Below are 15,355 nucleotides of genomic sequence, written 5' to 3'. Positions count from 1 at the left end.
TGTGCTAAGAAAACATCCCTTAGTTGATTCCAAGTGAAGATTGAGTTGTATGGGAGCTCAGTGAACCATATAGCAGCCTCTCCCGTCAGTGAGAGAGGAAACACTCTGAGCCCTATTACATCTAAATCCAAATCAGGCCTCCCTACACAGCTTTTACACACTGCCCTTACCTTAGCTATATGGGCATGTGGATCCTCAGAGGGTAGCCCTGAAAACAAACCTCTGGCATTGAGCATTTGCATCAGGCTACTAGTTACCAGAAAAGTGTGGCCTGTGGGTAGAGGAGGAAAAACCAGTGGCCCATCGGAGTCTGCTATGTTATCATAGCCTCTGTAGTATGCTTGGGGCCGTGGAGCGGGATTTTGTCCCCTCTGTTGGTGTTCACCCGGAGCATCGGGTAACAACTGACCATGAACATCAATCGGAGCTGGGATGTTCTGGTTCGGATCATCATCATTTATTTCCAAGTTTTGATTCATATTGCGCAGTGTACGCTCTAATTCGTGATCGTAGGGAAATAAGGGTTCTCTTCCTCTCCGTGTATTTGGCATACAAGGAGGATAGTTCTGAAAAAAATCAAAAACAATAAAACAAAGTAAAATCAAGAAAATATCAACTAAACTATAGTAATAAGTTCAAATAAATCTAAAAGCTACTTTCCCCGGCAACGGCGCCAAAATTTGATACGCTCAAACTTACTTCTTAAATAAGAAGTAAAGCGGTCGTGTCTAGTAAATAACCCAACTAGTGAGGTTGGGATCGTTCTCACGAGGAAAATAGTCTACACTTAACTTCAATCTATTATTACTTTTGTTCAGTCAATTACTTCATTGGAAAGTAAAAACAATAAAAGGGGGGTTTCTATTTCTAAATGAATGAAAATAACCACCTAAATTGAAAGAGACACTTAACAGCTTTGAATGTTTGATTTTAATCAATTAATCAAAGTAACTAGGGTTTACGTGTTCCCCACAGGTTCATAACTTGATAATTCTAACTATACCAATTCTTTCCTAGTATCTTGCATGCAAAGTGATAAGTTATGTATTTCTAAATCCTTGGTCCGGCATCTAGAAAATCTCACTCCGCACCTTGGTCCGGCTACGTGTGTTGCTTTCCTCACCCTTATCTTTACCTCATATTAAGCATCTTATTCGATATTTGACTAAGTTATTACCTCGTACCAATCAATACTAGCCTATTAGATAGTATACACTAAATCTATGTTGATAATTCTTTTCCTATTATCTACCTCCTTGGTCCGGCAAGTAGCATCAAGGCGAGTTCTAACGTTGGCCATCCGTTAAAAAGACTTCTAAGCGAAAGAATTATTAATACATGCAAGACACTATTCTAGAATTGTTATTTTAGTTAGGTTTTACCTCATTATTTGCCTATGGTTCCCACAACCCTAGTTATGGGGGTTAGTTACCCATAGTCATAATCACAATATTCAAATATATGATATAAGAATTCATGTACTTACTTCAATGAGAAAGAGTAAAATCCAAAAGTTTGCTAGATTAATCACCAATAATCACTTGCAAGAATCTCAAAGTAATCAATAATCTCACAAAAAGTCTAAGGATTCTCAAAAGTCTAATAATACAGTGTCTACTAATATGATGTCTAATAATACGGAGTCTATCAATACGGAGTCTAACCCCCAAAACGAGGTTTTTGCGAACTATTTATAAAAAAAAAACCTAATTAAACAAGGACTCTATTTGCTGGTAATCTGCCAAAACGCGGCTGGGTCGACGGACCTCGCGACGGATCATCGTGGTCACGACGGACCGTCATGGACTCCGTCGTCCCATACTTATGCAATTTCTTTTGCTGCTCTCTTCATTACCCTCGACGGCAAGTATGACGGACCGTCATAGGCACAACGGTCCGTCGAGGGTCTTCATTCCAAAACACTTCAACTCTTGGAATATGGGTACTGGGATTACTTCTCTGAACTTCATGACGAACCTGCAAGACGGACCGTCATAGACACGACGGACCGTCACAAGCTTCGTAACCCCACACTTGGTCAGACTTCCCCATCTTCCTTCAGCAGCTGCACTACGCTGTCATCTACGGACCGTCATAAGCACGACGGACAGTCACAAGCTCCGTAGGTGGTCTCTTCTATATTTCTTCACTCAAAATCTCCGCATTCATCTTTGAACAGATTTCCTGCAAAATAAAGAGAAACTTATATAAAAATTAGCACAAAAAGGCTTTTGGACACACTAAACTTAAGGAAAAAGTATTAATAATACCGTGAAACCACGGTATATCAACACTACAAGACATACTCCATACATATACAAAGTGAACACCTACATACTCTACATACATACACAAGCAGTCAACCATCCAACACAAAAGTGATAAATTTGTCATAGACAGTTACAGAAGCAATTACAAGAAGGAATAACTGAAACTCAAATACTAAACTTTATACCATTAAGAAAAAATGAAAAGCCAATTCAAGTTAACAAGAATAACACAGTATACAAACCTCTAATTAGCACAGAAATCACAAAAAAAATTAATTTCAACTCATTAAGCTTGAATTTGGGAAGAAGTTTAAAGCCATAAGGAAAAGCAAGAGAAAACTTGAATATGGGAAGAAGAAGATCTGAACTTGGGAAAATCGACTTGAACTCTCACTGCACCAAGCAAGATAGATGGTCCCAAAATCAAAGAAGAACTCTGAATTTGTTGTGATCTTTTTGTGAAAAAGTGAGACCAAAGGGTTAACTTTAGAATATAGGTTTACGGAAGCGGGTTGAAGTGGAGAATATATTGGGCTCAACTCAGAATTAATTTAGAACGGGTTTATTGGGTTGGAATGAAAACTGGCCCAAATCTAAATTATGTTGAATCCAATCCATAAAAGTATGGGCGGGTTGGGCAGGTTCTTAAGTTTGTACCTATTTTTGACACCCCTAGTTGTGCTGCTCAATTATTAACCTCTAGTAATTAGATTTCAACACCTAATTTAAATGACTTTAGCCAATAATCTTAGATAGGATGAAGAAGAATGAAAAACAAAAAAGATATACCTCAACCCGATAAAGTCTACATGTACTCCCTTCTTCTTTGTTATGCCCCTCACTTACACTTCCACTCTTTCTTTGCTATCCTTCACTATTCTTTCGTGTTAAAACAAAAAAAAAAAGATTTATCTTTTTTCTCTTTTTTTTTCTTCCAGTCGCTGATGAAGACCCCCTATTCCTGATTCCCGTTTCTTTATTTTCTTTTGATTGCAAGCAGGCGCAACTATTCCAAATAGGGTTTTAGCCCAATTTTTTAAAAAACAGCTCCATTGGGTAAAAATAACAACCAATCATCTTATTTCTTCTTGAAAGAGTACCAAACAAAATTTATGCCCATATTTTTTTTATATATGGTATTACACTTATTTAACGGACAATACTATCAATGTGGAAGGCAAGGATGACAAATTTCATTCAAGTTGAAGACTATGAACTATGGATGAGATTCACCGATGGACCTCTAATACCTACAATCAAAGACAACGAAGGAAAGGACATTCCAAAACTTAAGTCTCTACATGGATTTGTTGATTTCAAGATGCTACAAAAAATGTCAAGGCTAAATGTATTCCTGTAAGTGGGCTCGGACATGAAAAGTTAAAATGAATCGCACGATGTACCTCACCCAAAAAAAGATGGGATACACTTCTAAATTCACATGAAGGTACTTTTCAAGTCAGAATGTTTCGAATTGCTAGACTTTGTACAGACAACGAGTCCTTAAAGATGAAGAATGTAGAATCGCTTTAGGATATGATCACAAGATTAACTATAGTGATAAACGAACTAATTACTTTGGGAAAAATATACACTACAAAAAGATCCATATCTGTAAAATAAATAAAGGGGAAATTCATTTATGGTAAAAAGATGGAACAGGTAGACGAGTTCTCTTCGAACTCTGGCCGAGATCATGGGAAATCAAAGTGACTACAATAAGAGAGGCAAAAGACTTAATAATATGACCTTAGATGAGATTTTAGAATATCTAAAGACATATGAGATGATATCGGAAGTGCCAAGAGAAGCGAAGGAAATAAAGATAAAATCTTGCTCAAAGCTACTAATGAAGATGATAAATCTGATCTAGGCATTGAATGTGTTCCAATTTTGGGTGATAACACAAGAACACTTAATATTAAGAAAAATATAGTCCAACATAAGAGAACAAAACACATTAACATCAGATATCACTTTCTAAGATATAATGTAGAAAAAGAACACATGATCAACTTTTGTACCATTGAAAAACAAATCGATGACAACTTCACCAAGGAATTGGAAAGCGAACAATTTGAAAGAAACAGGTTGCAACTAGGGTGATCAAGATTTCAAAGGGACTGGTCACGTCTTCATGACGTTGATACTCTTACATTCACCACTATTTATGTTTTACTTCAATACTTTGTATATAATTACTCATACATTATAATCACGAATTTGCAATCATATAGAAAATAATGAAAAATTAGAGTCAGGACCGCACACACATTGTTAAATAATGACAAAAATTTCACATTAGTGGTTAATGAGATGGATGAACTCATTACAAGTTTGATCATTCCTCCTCCCTTTGAGCTAATTTTTTTTTTTGGGGGAGGGGGTGAGTTAGGACTAAGACCCAACTTAACATGGTATCAGACAAGGGCCCATCTCACCCAATGTTGGAACCTGCAAAGTCAAAATTTCCCACACACAAGAAGCTAAGCACTGGACGTGAGATGGGTTGTTAAAGAATGACAAAACTCTCAAATCGGTGGTAAATGAGATGGGTAAACTCCTTATAATGTTTGGAAAATCCTCCTCCCTTTGAGCTACCTTTTGAGCATGAGTTACGCCTAAGACATAATTCTAACACATGTCATGTAAATTTGTTTAGGTGTGTACATTACTCTAGCTCAACAAATTGAGAATACTAAAAAGCTAATACACAATTTTGATCCTTCCCACGTTCCTCAAAATCTAATCACACTACTACGTAGGTAAAAACCCCACAAGTTCTCCCATCTACCCAGAAGAGAAACAATCTTCTCCATCACATCTTTAGATGAGTATCAAAGTTTTCCCCGAAAGTAAATTCCGCTCATGAACTAGCTCTTATACCTTTCATATACAATCCGACCTAAACCACACACCTGATGTTCTCTATATAGATGCCCTAGGCAAATCTCGCACTGCGTACCACATACTTATAGAGGGCTCAACTCAGGGGGGAACTTATCATCCACATGTTAGGTGAAATCAAGAATTCTAGGATGATCCCCTCGATTGAGGAGGAACAAACAAAGGGTTCTGATGATACTACTAGTGTTAAGAGTAAGGGGGAATTAAATCTATCACCCAAGGAAAAAGTTAGAGTACCAATCCAGTACCAAAACATCTAAGGTCTTGTTTGAGAAAAGACTCCGGGAAGCAAGTTATATTACCAGTTGATTAACGAAGGGATAAGCCTCAATACACATCTCCCATTATGGTACTTGTTTGTTTAAAAAGGTCTCAAAAAGGTCTCTTGAAGAGAGTATGTTGTTATGGCTGCTAAAAGATGACATTCCTCCTCACGTAAGTTCACTCTTTCAGTTGATTCTATTGAGATACATGATGAAACTTCTAATTCTAAGAGAACTTAAAAGGAAAAGCGAAAGATATATTCTCCCAAACACAGGGAAAAAATCCAACATAGTACATCAATAGGGAGATCTAAAAGAGGATTTTAAAAGGGGGGGTTAGTTGATGAGACTACTGACAACATTGGGAGTGAAAAAAAAGTTAGTATCTTCTGACACTTTAGGGGACGATGACTCAGAGGAAGTTCAAGAAAACATAGGGGATGAGGATGTTACAGAAAATTTTAAAGATATTCTAGACGCCCGTACACGTAGGATATTAAACTTTTATCAAAGGAATGTAATCCAGGGATGGATGATAACTGGGTTTGATGGGGCTAAAATGAGTGAACCAATGATAATTATTAATGCTCAAGGATGGTCAGACTTGTTCCTTCACGAAAATAAAATAAGGAAAATAGGATGAGAAGAAAACTAGGAAATACTATTATCACGCCCGAGTCTACACCCTGGACGTGGCCGGAACCCAATGACCATTTTTGGCCTTGAGAGGAACCTTGGTCTGGCTTACTTAACTCGGCGGAAGACTTAACTCAACATAAAATGAGATTCTCATAATGAATACTTATAATGTCTTGGCCAAAATGGAACTTAAGTCTCATGACAAAATACCTAAAATGTAGATAAATAGAGACTCAAATCTAAACTGTCTGACTACTATCTGCCTATAGAGCTTCTATCATACTAAGATAGATGTTGGGACAAACCCCACAACATCCTATAAGTAAAGACTAGAAGCAATAAAAGAGTCCTACGAAATGCAAGGAGACTCATCCCTGACTCTGAATGCTCAAACTGGATCAACAAGGCGCTGTGTGCTCATCCTGGGTACCTACATCTGCATCATGATACGATGCAGGACAACTGGAATCAGTACATTGAATATGCGAGTTGGAATTTTCACAAAACTTAATTTTGAAAAGAGTAAAAAGAGACACTTATCTTTGCTTTGCTCAACTTATGAAATACTGAACTTAATATAAAGCAACAATGACACATGCAATATACATTGTAAAATTGTTTAAACAATTTATTTCGTTGAAGAAAATGCAATGACAAACTTAACTTTACTTATATATGAAAGTAATATAGTTTCTGTGGGAGATTATCTAACCAACAGCCATCACTACGAGTCTAAGTGATAGTACAACATTTTACCTCACGTTGCCAAGGATCATCCTATATCTTGCCATCGGTATAGGACCTTACTTAACTTAGTAAATTCACTAGCTTAACTTTCGTGATCATCTAAAAAGTATGACCCGTTAACACCCATGATGCCTACATGGTTTTCATGGAGACTTGAGTTAATTGTGAACTCTCATACCCATATATCGGTGCTCAATACTACTCCCAAAATGTATTTTAGCTCATGCTGTAGAAACAACTTCCTTTCTTTGGGTTGACATAATTTCTCAACACTTAGATTTAAAAAGCTCTCTTGAAATCAATGTTCCCTTTTCTTGTTCAAAACTGTTTTGGAAAATCTTAGTTTCCTCTAACCTTAAATGTGAAAACATTTATAACCTTTTAGGGAATACTTAGTTCCCTTATAAGTTTTGAGAAATGATCTCAACTCTTTACTCATTGCTTAACTCGACACTTGAGTCTTAAATCAACTCTTAGGGAATATTTAGTCCCCTTATATTTTTTTTGAAGGAAAGACTTTAACTCTTTACTCATTACTTTAACTTGAAACTTGAGCGTTAAAACAAAGTTAAAATGTGTAGTAAAGACTCTTGAAAATCTTTAAGGACTTTGCTTTGGACTAGCTTTTTAACTTTAGACTTGACTCTTATCTTCTTTGACTTTGATATTAACTTTCCTTGGTGTTCAGAAATTATTTGACTTAATTAGAATTATTGTAAGGTGCTAATATATCTTAGAAGGACTTAAAAAGGCTAAACTACGAAATCTAGTTGAAAATGCCGATTCAGCTACATTTGGGGCGCCGCGCCAAACCAGTTGGTCTGGGACCTCATCCTGGCGCAGATGGGGGGTGTCGCGCCTAGTTCTACCCGGGTGTGGTTGACGAACTTCTCCTCTTCGTTTTACAACACTAAACCCCATAAACCTCCATAGTTCTTTTCCCAAACCCTTAGGATCACTAATATCTTCAATACCTTGTAGATCTAACTCGAAAAACAACTTGGAAAATATGAATCAACATCAATGGGCATTCAAACAACTCAACTAAATAGGGATTCGACAAGATTCATCAAGAATTCACTTATAATTATGTAACAACTCTAAAACCACTGAACTAAAACAATATTGGTGTGCGGACGAATTAACCCAATATGAAAGTTCTCACATACCTTAATAGAAATCACCCTCAACGAACCACTTGCAATTCCTTGGCGTTCTTGGCGAAACCTTGATCTTTCTCCCTTCTCCTTTTTCTCTTTTCGCTTGTCCATGCCCTAAGCATAAATAACTTTTCTAATCTTAATTAAAACTTATTTTTACGCCAAATAAATCCCTAAAACGAAATAGGAAATAAATGGGTGAAAAAACTAGTTCGCCCTTTCTTAAACCCGGATTGGGACCTTTCTCAATCCAACAGCCCAACTTCCGATAGCCATATCACCCTCATATGATATCAAAAATGTGCAAACTCGATAGTGTTGGAAAGATCTCTCCAAGGGATTTTCAGTCATATCAAGAACTATCTCTAACTCATCTTGAGATAGAAGTTATGGTCGTTTGAAAATGACCAAAACTCACTTCTTAAACTTAGAAATTTTTCCAGATTTTTCGCTTTCTTTCCAAAAGTGATTATTTTTAATTTCTTTGCTTTTTCTTAGTTATTTTGAGTTACGATATTTTACAACTATATTAATGCTACTAGATCAACCTCCTCGATGTCTAGTAGTGTTAGGGGAAATCCACTAACTCTCACACCTTCCGTCATCGCAGAGATATTGGAGATTTAACATTCGGGTTGGTGTCACTATGTGAAAAGGGACTAGCCTTCTCTGATGTTGGAGTTAATTGTTTTAATTACAGGTGAGCTCTTAGCGTAGGTGGGTCTAAAAAGTTGGTGCAACTTGTCAACCTTAGAAGACTTAAGCCTAGGTATTTTGTCTTGGGTATAGGAACTAAAGTTTATAATTTCTTAGATTAGTGAGGTGTGTAATCGTTGTGTAGCTTGAAGTTCTGATTAATAAAAGTGAAGTTGTAAACTACTGTGTTATTAACTTGCACACTTTTTTACTTCAAATTACTGAATAATCAAGGATCATATTGTTAGTACGTGATCGTTAATAGAATTATGGAGGTCATAATTCTAATAATTTATCTTTTAGTCAATTTAAGAAAATTAAAGCCCATTTTATAATTCTGAACACTATAATTTTAAAAGAAAGAATGAGTAAACTAGTCACGATTCCTATCTTAATTAGTAAAAAAATCTACACTTTAAAATATTTATTCAAAATGTCAAAATGTCAATATTTTAAAAATAATGTGTATCAAAATACTATTATTTATCTTTCCTTTTATTTCTCAGAATAGTCCTACATTAAATATAATCACTACCCATTTAGACTTCTTCTAGACTTTAGTACCATTAAATTTATTTTCATCTTTAATGTTTTCAATTTTTTTTCTCTTTTACCATTTTCACCATTATTCTCTCTCATTGTTGAAGAAGAACTAATTATTCAAGTTCATATCAATTTGTTCAGATCTATCGATTAATTCAAGAAATCTCTCAATACATAAAGGTATTTTCGAAATCATCATTTATTTTACGAGATTTCATGAGATTTTGTTTTCGAAATAAAAAATTATGTTGAATTTTGTATTGTAATTTTCCGTCATTTTTTTAATTTTTATATGAGTTTGTTAACATACTCATCAAATATTTATGCATTTCAAAATTTTAGTATTTTAAAATCTATTTTTATGATTTTATTTTCATATTTGAGATTTAGTAGATTATAATTTGTAGTAATCCAAATAATCATTCATACATAATATATTGTTTGATTTTTTTTTGTATATTCATATTTAATAATTTCAATTTTTTCTTATAGGATTACTAATTCACAAAAAAACACAGATTCAGATTTGAATTTGGTGAAAAAAATTTGAAAAAAGGAACATAGCAGATGAAGAAGAAAGAGAGAGTCAAAGAAGAAGGTTGCGGAATTGTATTCATATCAGAATAATATTCATATTAATTTTTGTTTGTCAATTATTTTTCTTTTACTCATCATTTGTATTTTTATTAAGAACATCGTATTCCTTTTTATTTGTAGTCATTCAAATACGTATATCATATGAATTTGTATTTCTTAAGCATAGATGTATCCTATTTTTTAACAGTCAATTTATATTTTTTTAAAATATTGTATTCTGATTATATCATTTTCATCATGTATACTATCTCGTATGAATTTGTATTTCTTAAACATATATGTATCCTGTTTTTCAACAGTTAATTTGTATTTTTTTAGAATATTGTATCCTGATTATATTATTTTACTATTTATGTTATCTGTTTTCCAGAATCTTGTATTCTTATTTCTTTCATAGTCAATTTGTATTTATTTTTTTTTAGAATATTATATCTTTCCTCAACATATTTATTATTTCCACCAAGTATGCTATTTCTCCCCCCCCCCCCCAAAAAAAAAAATAATCTTGTACCCTTTCATAAATCATATTCATATATATTGAGATACGTGTGTGTGTGTGTGTATATATATATATATATATATGGAAATCAAGTAATACAATTTTGATCACCGAAATACAATTTATAGTTTGAAAGAAAAAAAACAATTTTAATTTGAATGGTAAAGTGAACACATAAAATGTAAATTGGTATACAATTATAATGAAAACATAACAAAGGAAAGTTGATCTAATAGAATGAATTTTTTTTTTTTGAAATTGTAAAATGATGAGAATTTTAAGTGAATGTTCTTTTTCTAAAAAATATTGTCGCACTTTTTCATCATAATTGTTTTGTATTTTATAAATACGAAATATAAGATTTTCGAAGAAACAAATAAATACACATGAAAAAAATATATGAATACAAATATGTTTCTTAAATAACTATAGATTCATTTGGCATACCTATTGCAATGAATACAAACTAATAAAAAAAAAGGTTAAGATTATGGAGGAAAAAAAAGGAACAAAGTTTGAGTTAATTTAAAAATGTAACTGATGATAAAATTAAGTCATCTTTTTTAAAAAAATATTCTCTCCATTGATTTTCTTTCTTTTGTTGTTAAATAATTGTATTCTTTAAATAAATATAAATAATAAAAACATAAATAAGATACATAACAAATTAAAATTTTGACATTTTTACTAAATATTGAAAGTGTTGCTAATGAGCCCTCTTAAATATTAAAATATTGACATTTTGAAATTTTTCCCTTTTTAATATCCACCTCGAATATTTATGTCCATAAGGTTAAATGTTATTTTGCTATATTGTACATATTTTTAATTTAAGATCACAAAATTTAAAAGTCTATTTACTCTTTTTAAACTTCATTTAATCAAACTAAAACAATTAAATTGAAAGAGTTGGACAACATCCTTTTCATAAATATAACAAACCAGAGACAAACATTACCTTTTTTTTTTTATTGTATATATAAGGATTACAACAATCGTGCATTTATAAAAGTAAAGATTACAACAATCCAATTATTAGGGATCAATTCAAACACATTAATTCTTAAGAAATGTCTTTAATCATTTGATTTGTTCATCACAATGTTACTAGTCACTTTTCTTCTCTTGATTTTGAGCTCATTGAATTTCATGCTTTGTATGAGAAGTGAATACTCCACCAATTTAAAGAAGTTGACTATCAAATTTGAAAATAATTTTTCATAAATAGTAGGGATAAGATGACTATAATTTCAAGTGTTTTATACGAAAATCCTTTGCTAGTAAAAGATTTAGTAGGATATCAATTTTTAAAATACTTTTTAACATGACATTAACTACAATAAAATAATATAATTGACGAAATTAATAGGCTAACCTCAATATTTTCATTCTTTAGATTATTTTATAGGTGAAATTTGTAATTAAACTAATATCTCTTGTAAATACAGAAAGTCTTAGTTGGTTAGGAGTTCACAGTTCAATGATATTATCTACTCTTATTAAATTAAAATTAGTATACGTGTCCGCGTGTTACACGAATATCGTAAAAATTAATCACATTTCAAATTTAAAGTAATTATAATTTTATTATTTAAGTGTCAAAGTTTAAAAAAATTAATTATAAAAAGTTATAAAAAAAAATTTTGTGCAACTTAAACTTATATTATTATTATTATACAACTTCCTTTGTTGTAATATAAAAATATCATTTTGTAGCTACTAAGCTACGTTTTTAGATACATTTTGTTGAAATTTTACTAAGGAAAATGTTTTATTTTGATTTTTTTACCTTTGATAAAATTCGAAGAGACTGTTTATTTAAACTTGATTGTCCTACTTTACTTTAATTTATTTTTTTTAAAAAAATTATAATTCATTTTCAACAGCGTCTTAATTCCATTTTTTTAAAGATGAAATGTATAAGAAACAAAATTAAAAGATATACAGCATATTTGACATATATCTGATGTTTGATTCAAAATTAAAGTATTTAAAAATCTTCTTTATTATCTGATACTTTGTGCAAAAGCAAATACCAATAAATTAAAATGAAAAAAGTAATAAAAATTACATATATTCATCTAAACAATTTTATTTTTTTGAAAGTCAGTTCTTTTTTTCAATTCCAAAGGCCAACAGGCCACTTTATTGAAAAAGAATATGTTATGGTTAGCATAATCAAAGCAAGTATGTGTGTGGAAAGCCACAACCCAATTTAAGTCAAAAGAAGAAAAAAACTAAGAAAAACAAATCCCATTAGAAACAATTTACATGATAAATACTTTTTAAAGAGTCTAATTAGAACATCTTTTCGAAAAGTTAGGAGTTTGATAGCATAACATCTACAATGATGACAACAAAACTTTAATTAAAACTCAGTGTGATAATTACTATCTCTAAGATAATACTAATTTCATATATTTTAATTCAAAAATAACAATTCAAAATAATACAAAAAAGTTAAGTAACTTTTCAATAATTTACCACTCAATTAATTAACCATTACAAATTACCCTTCTTCAACCTATAGATACATAAAAAATAGTCGTCCAACTTTTTATATTTGAAGATATATAGGAAAAATTAACTTAAACTTACCTTTTATTTTTAATACACAATTTTAAACTAATGAATTTAAATATTTGTAAAATTATTAGTGTTCATAAGTTTATTGGGTGATGTGGTTGGGGACCTATAGCTTAGTGTTTGTAGATTCTTTTTTTCTTTTTCATTTGTTCGTAATTATTATATTTAATATTTTCAAACTCCAATTTTTTTGGGAGATTTTTTTAAAATTGTACACATCATTTATGATATATTTATATAGAGTTATAAATTAAGCAATTTTTCTGACAAATTTATATACAAAAAAATATAAAATCTTTTTTAGAAAAACTTTGCATGCATATCAAATAAATCTAATGAAGATGTATAAGGAAAATAGTGATTCTCCAAGACTTATTTTTGTCTTCGAATAATTATGCATTTGGGTAATCATGTCAACACTTGTTGTTCTTAAAGAAAATGCATATATAACTACATTGCTAATTCTGAAGATACATTCATAGATAATGTATGATAATTTTTTCAAACCTTTCTTTGATTGCAGTTCAAAGTGATTTGGATTAATCAAGATTTCGATTATCAACAATGGTAGTTTTCACTACCGAACAACATGAACTTCAAGTTTAATTTCTGAAGTTGTATTAAATTGTAATCATGTTTATTTATAAATTTCACAAAACAATCTAAATTTTTATTGAAAGAAGTTCTATATATAACGAATTACATTTAAAGATGCATGTTTATTTATAAATTTCACAAAACAATCTAAATTTTTATTGAAAGAAGTTCTATATATAACGAATTACATTTAAAGATGCAGTTTATTTTAAGATGCAGTTTAAATTTCCTTGAAAAGTGGACGGTTATTGAGGATTTTATAAAATTGATCGAGTTTTTTTATCTATAAAAATATATATGTTATAAATTATAAATAAAATAATCATATTTTTATACTACAATCCTAAAAATATATTTGTGTGTGTATTTATCAAATAGGAAGACTCAAACTATTTTTTACCCTCCAATTTTGAGGAAGCCGTCATTTTAATAACGTTGGTCTGTACATTCTAGGAAATTCACCTATTTTTTGTTCCTCCAATTTTAAAGGAGCAATCATTTTAAGAAAGTGTATTAAAGTGGAGTTGCATAACCAATTGAACTTTTATTTTAATTGAATTTTATAATTTAGATATTTTTTGAAATATTAAACTTTCCTAGATGAAATTACTTTCAAAAAAAATCAAAATTTACAAATTTATAAATGAAACATTTAAAAAATATTAAATATAGACATTTTTGTGTTCTAAGTTTTCTCAGTATCTAAGAAACTGATGACGTTTAGCCTTGTTTATATATAACTGTTGTTTCATATTATAAAAAGTATATATCAAATAGTCTTTTTTTTTAAAAAAAATAGTAAATATGTCTTAAGATAAAAAAACTAAAAAATCTATTTAACGTGAATTGAATGGAGTTTTATAATTCTTTTGCAAATAATTCTTTTAACTAATATCCATACATTAAAAATAATTGAAAAATAGGTTCTTAAAAAACTATTTACAATATTTCAACATGAATTTGATTATTTGTCATTATCACATAACTCAAGAACCTCTAATGAATGAATTATTCATGAAATAATGAATCATTGATTCTTTAATCAACATGAAAAGAAAAATAAATAAGAAAATAAGAATGTATACAAAGTCATGTCGTAATAAAAATAAATATTTAAGTTGCATAGATTATAGAAATGTGATTATATGTCTTAGGATAAAAAAAAATTAAAAAAAAGAAGAAATTAAGCTTGAACATGAAATAAATTATAACTTTTGAGCTTGCATAATGATTTTCTTCAATTGATAAGTGAGAAATTTCATATCTATGTAAATATACATAATATGTAAGTTTATATATAGTACTTTTAAGTTATAGAATTTGATATAAAATATCAAAACATGCATTCTTGGAACTGAGTACAATAATTATTTTTTGCACAATGAATATACGTACTATATGTGTCTATGTTCGATATCACCGGAGACAATAACATTGCGAAAACATAAAGAACAGAGTTTAAAACGTGTAATCAAAAACAACTTTAATATCATAAGCATAAATTAATGAGTGTTAGAAAAATTACACAAGGATATGTAAATATAGAATGAAATAGAGATGAAAAAATCGAGTCCACTGAATGCACATTGTCCCCTTAGAAAAACTATTTCCCTTCAATACCAGATGTTTAATGAATTTTTATAGAAAAGTACACGAATAATTAATTTTGCGAAAGTAGAATAAGAAAATCACAATTTTGGTTATTTTAAAATGAGGGGAAATCCCTCTATTTATACACAACAAAGGGTAGTGTGAACAAATTTTTTTGTGCCTTATCAGAAAGGTTACAACTATTTGAAAAAATTTCAACCCTTCGAAAATTTCATAACCTTTTATAAAAGTCACAACTTT

This window comes from Solanum pennellii, chromosome 4 (genome assembly GCF_001406875.1).
Source record: "Solanum pennellii chromosome 4, SPENNV200".
Taxonomy (NCBI): Eukaryota; Viridiplantae; Streptophyta; class Magnoliopsida; order Solanales; family Solanaceae; genus Solanum; species Solanum pennellii.
This window is presented reverse-complemented; position numbering follows the sequence as displayed.